At 39.6% G+C, this 5818-nt stretch overlaps 1 pseudogene; it reads right to left on the bottom strand.

Annotated features, from left to right (window-relative positions):
- Nucleotides 1-4496: 4496 nt before the first annotated feature.
- LOC148024273 (uncharacterized) lies at nucleotides 4497-5078 on the bottom strand (annotated as a pseudogene).
- Nucleotides 5079-5818: the final 740 nt, after the last annotated feature.

Below are 5818 nucleotides of genomic sequence, written 5' to 3'. Positions count from 1 at the left end.
ACTGCATAAGGGCTTGTAATCCACTGACCTTCTGGGATTTGGACAATTTGGTGAAATGTGTCCCTTTTCTCCGCATCTGTAACACTCCACTTCTGATCTCTGACCACCGCCAGACTGTCTTCCTCTGTAACTTTGAGAGGGAAACCTCCTTGGACCGAAATTAGGACCAAACTCTCTAGGCTTGGGTCCAATATCCTGTGTTGTCATTTTGGATTCCAGCAAGTTGAATCTTGCATCTTCTTCCTTTCTTCTCCTATCATGCATCTCCTTCAGAGAGCAAATATCCTCTGTATGGTTCTTCCTAAGACAGTAGGAACAGAAAGCTCCAGGAATGGTCGGTTTTCGTGTACATTCAGTGGCTAAATGGCCTGCTTGATGACACTTACCACACCAGGTATTTGACTGCATCATATCTCTTCCTGCCCCTGCAACGTTGGATATGCTAGCGGTATTCACTTTCAGCGTCTGTAACTGCTCTGTAATCACATCCATCAACTCCTTTTTTATATTTGCAACTAAGTTGGATAAATAATCCTTCAAGCTTTCTCCTCCTGAGGTACTGGCAGTAGGGTTTTGAGGAGTCTCTGTAATCACTGCATAAACAAGTTGGGCTGGTATAAACGGGTCTCTGTTCTGATTCTGATTCAGAGCTCCTATTTGAACTGTTGGCTGTTGGCTCCAGTTGGTAGGGTTCCACTGTTGCTACTGATTTGGCATTGGGGAAATTGGTTGGGACCATTGTTGTTGTGGTGGTTGAACCATCATTTGAGGCATTGATTGTGGCCACTGTGGATTTGGTGCACTATACTGTGATGCTGGAGGCATCTGTGGGTAGGGGTAGGGGACTATCCCTGGGACTGCATTTGGTGGGTACATCATTCCTGGCATTAGAGAAGGTAGGACTCCTCTTCCTGGATTCATCGCCAATCTAGCTTCCACTTCATCATACAGTCTTGCACCTTCGGTTGCAGCTTGCAGTGTGGCTGGTCTTTGCAACTCCACAAACTTACGGACTTTTGGTTGTAATCCTCTGAGAAACACTCCCTTCTGAATGCCATCATCTAGATTATGGTTAGTCCATCTCTTCAGGATGGATTCCATTCGTGAGACATAAGCTTCTACTCTTTCTCCAGAGGACTGACTTAAATTCATAAATTCCTCCGGCATCCGTTCTTCAAAACCTTCATGCCCGAATTTAGTGAGGAAGGCCAACTTCAGGTCGTCCCATGTGCCAAAAGTTCCTGCTGCTTGTCTCTCATACCACTGAAACGCCGCGCCCTTGAAAGTGGTGGGGAATATTGCTAACCAATGCTCAGGGGTTCTGGCATTGTTAGCCACACATGCTACCATAAACTCTGCTACATGAAGATCGGAGTCTTCATTGTACTCTCCCTTAAAAACTGGCAATGGGACTACATTTGCTGGCCTGTCATAAATATTTCCAGGACAGATCTGGCTTGGAAGTGGACCTCCAATAGGAGGAGGAAGGGCTTGATGTGCCATTGGGACTTCTGTAAAGAGTTCCGCAAGGGAGTCAAAGGCGGCTTCTGCTTACGAGCTCGTTCTCGGCTTTGATTCTTGCCTTCTCTCTTCTCACGTACCTCTGGACTCGTTCTAACGCTTGCCTCTTTATTGCGTCATTCATCAGGGGGTTGGATCCACTCTGTTGTTAGTGCTCCAAAGAGGGTTAACAGAAGGCTTCAGTCTCTGGAGGACTCTCTTGCCAAGATTTCTTCTACTTCTTCCTTTTCAACGACTCTGAATTCTGCTTTCATGCCACTGCACAGAGGAAGGTATTTGGTTCTGAAGGTGTCAAAATGCATACGTCTAAGCATTGTGGTGGTGCCATCATCATAGTAATGCCAGCTTCTGATGGTTTCAACAGTGTATATTGTGAAAATCACTCTATCTACCAGCTTCCAGTGGGTTGCTAATTGGACAAACAAAAGATTGCCAGAATACCAAGCATCCCACGTATCTTGCTGTTAAGCATCCATGAACAAATTCCAACTCTTTTCCTTCTTGTCTTCGTGAACCTCTACAAACCAAGACTCCTGAAGCTTCTTCACAATCTCCCACTTAATGATGTCTGGAAACTTCTCAATGAATGCCAAATCTTCCATGGATGGTCATTCTCTCTGTTTCTGCTCTTCAGTTTATTCCCAAACAGTTTGCCACTAAGATGCAAGTTTATGCTGCTTCATTAGGAAGAGGAAACTGTCCACCACATAGAGCATCATGATGGTGATGTGTTTCTGCCATTGTGGGATGAACTTATTGTGGAAAGTGGCTTTGATAATGAGAAATTCCAACTCTTCAGTGGAAGAAGGAACTTTACAAACATCTATTGAATTCTTCTCTTCTTGGCAATGCCATTTCCTTCATTTTCAGCCTCTTCTGGTGCTTGTTGATGGCAAGCTTCCCCAGCTGCACACAAAAAACATGGAGCCCCAAGAGGAACACCAAGGAAAAGGAAATTCTCTTGCAAGAAAATCTATCTTGTAACATCAACAAGCTTTTTTATTAGGGTTTATATGATCACAATGAAGAAAAGAACACCAGGCACAACAAATCTTCATGCAGCATCATGTAGATCTCCCACGAATTTGATAGAATCAACCACATTCTTCAACATCTTCACAAAATCCATCAATAGAACAAAGAAAGAAAAGGAATAAACCATCTTTGAATGGAAATACATCACATAGTATTCATCTTCAATATCTTCATAGTCTTCTCTCTCAATATCTCACATACAATCACACTATTTTGATAGAATTGTTTATCTCTGACTCTCTCTCTCCCTCTCCATCAATAGTACATCATATCCTCACTACAATCACTCAATAATAACTATCAATAATCCTTATTAGATCGTGGATACACCTCCCAAGAGGTATGTCTGATATGAAGAGGCACCAGAGTCACTACAGTGTCTTTTCATAGCTCACCACTGTCACTTCACTCCAGTCTTTACTTGAGTCTTCAGCAATTACTTCTTTGATTTATTTTAGCTCTTTTGCACTTGTATTCACCTCTTTACAAGGCTAGAAAACTTTCCCAAGCTACACTCTCATCCAACAAAACAATACAGAAGCATATAGAAGGTCTACAGAGGCTCACTAGAGAGTTACAGAGGGTCAACAGAAAGCATCAGAACCACATAACTCATACCAAAACCATTCCAAACCATCAAAAATCACTCAATAATCTTTCAAACAATCTCAAACCCTATCAATCAATACTCCATCCTTCCTTACAGAGAGAAAACAAAACAAAACATAAGCTCAACAGAAGCTATTAGGACCAAATAGAACATATCAGAACATCAACAGAGCTTCACATCTCTACTAGTAAACATCATGAGCTTAATAAAACCATTCCAACCTATCCAAACACTCTCAAACCATTTCCAAACCAATCAATCATCTCATAAAATCAACCATTCAGCTCTCAAAAACAACAAAAATCAGCCAAAAAATAGGTCATTTCAACACTCAACATGCCTACTTTCCCAATTAAAGACAAGGAGTACATATTATTGTCTGATCTCCGAATTCTTTTCAATTTGAGAGAAGATTATTGCTTGGTAGTTACTGCAAAGGCATCTATAGATGCAAAAGGAATAGTGGATGTTGAAAATGAGTCCAAGGAGAACTTACTTAAATTAGATACTCAAATGTCTGATGATAAGTTTATAGATGCATCGAATGCTTTTTCCCTATGTTTAAGCAAGGTTAAAGATGCTGAGAGAGAGTTACATGCTGTTGACAAAGAGTTTAACCAATTTCAAGAGAAACTTGGAATCTCCAATTTCGAAAGGGAGGATTTAGAATATGTAAAGGAGCTCAAGGATATCAAGGAGACATCAATTAGCTTATGGAATCCAAGCAAACTTGAGAGTGATGAAAATAAAATGGTAATGCATTCTTTTGTTTTTGTGGAACCACATATATATTTTCATTTTTTTCATTCTCACTGTTGCTTTTACAGTTGGAGATTTGCAGATGAGGATAATTTCTTGGGAAAAGCCAAAGGATCGAGAGTTGGTGGTAGTTCCCTGAAGGATGTTGCACTTGGGCATTACATATCAAGGATTGATCCCAATATTCTGTTGGTTTTGCATAGCACTTTCTCAGAGGAGGCCTCATGGCTAATTGTCTGTGTTAAAGCACTTACAAAGATTCTTGGATACTCAATTTTGCAGTACAATGCACACAAAGTTATTTTTTTGGAAAAGACAGCAGCCATCCGAATATTTGGTTATGGTCCCAGCTTCTCTACCTCCAGGGCTAGATACTTCCTTGCATAATCATCGTATGCTTTAGCAACAAACAAAACAGATATCAAAGCCATAGCTGGATACAAGAGAAGAAAGTGTTTACGTTATAAAGAAAAAATGCTTGAGGAGGATGAGGATGTAAAGGCTCTTAAAAGCTAGCCATGTGTATAATATTTTGAAAATAGTGTCTGAATTTTAGATTCCACTGCATTTATTATGTTCTCCATCTTTGAAGTTTTCTTTGAAAAAATAAATTGAATAACTCCTAAAGGGCATTGGTTTTTGTTGCTCCTCCTCCATGTCTAGTGCTCCAAAAGAAACACATACGTGCTTGATAGTGAGATTTCTCCATACCTTGGCTACTGTAAGTTGCTAGGGGCCCTTGCTCTTCCACAAAATAAGGCCCATGAATAAGAAGAATATGTTGTGACCTCTCAAGAAGAAATAATCTGTTTAAATCATTAAACCTTGTTTTCAAAGCAGAAATTCAAATGTATGTATATCTTACGAAGTAGAAAGTAATATCTTTTTCTCTCCAAGCTTCCGTAATTGCTTGAACAAGATTCACAATTGAACGTTTGTACTCTTCTAAACAGTTAGCTGTTATCTTTTGTTCCCTGAGAATTTTTAAAAATATGTTGAGGTGTCTCCAAAACTCCATTCGTAGGAATGCAATTTGTGGTGTGCTAGCCACATTTGTTGTGATTGCACACAACTCTCTCCAGCACTCCCACAATGCATTCATTTGTTTACCAGTATGATTTCTTAGAAATCGTCTAGCTTTTGCACCCCCCATAGAGACATCTGCTAAGACCTCTCTTGTTTTCCTTGATGCTATTGGATCCTTTCTCAGGTGAACTTGACATCCATGAAAATCCATTTTTGATAGTAAAGCCTTACATTTATCAATGCAGTCATATGACAAAGATACTGGTTTTATTGAATATGCATAGTCAATATGCAATCTAAGAAACTTATCAATTATTCTAATCTGTACATGTAATGTACAAATATGAATGTTTCTTAGAGAGATTGAGAGAATATGATTCCACAAGCCATCCACATTTTTGAACTTGCTCAAATCTATAGAGTTTCGAGTCACGACTCTTCTTGCTAGCTGCAAAGTACTCCATTCTTTGGATCCCAAACTCTCCATGCAATAAGTACGAGGATATTTTGCATTGGCCCCATTACTTACTCCAAGCATACATTTGATAGTTTTTAAGTTAGCACTCATATGCCATTCAACATTAAAACTACCAACATCATTAACTATCAACATTTCACCTTCACTTTGAGACTTTATAATATCGGGAATACATGTATGAGACAATAACCATTTTAAGATTTTATGACTTTTAGTTGGTACTTGGGCCGCACCAATCCACCAAAGCTCTATCTCGGATTTTATCTTAAATTGTTGTTCTTGCCCCCTACCAGTATTGTAATCCAATGCCTTGTTCATGATACAGATGCTGACTCTTTCTATCTTTTGTCCCTTTTGAATCTATGCTTCATCCAATTTTAGTGCGAACT

The sequence above is a fragment of the Lygodium microphyllum genome, chromosome 15 (genome assembly GCF_053477565.2).
Source record: "Lygodium microphyllum isolate KBCC chromosome 15, Lygodium_microphyllum_v1.1.10, whole genome shotgun sequence".
In the NCBI taxonomy this organism is placed as follows: domain Eukaryota; kingdom Viridiplantae; phylum Streptophyta; class Polypodiopsida; order Schizaeales; family Lygodiaceae; genus Lygodium; species Lygodium microphyllum.
This window is presented reverse-complemented; position numbering and strand designations above follow the sequence as displayed.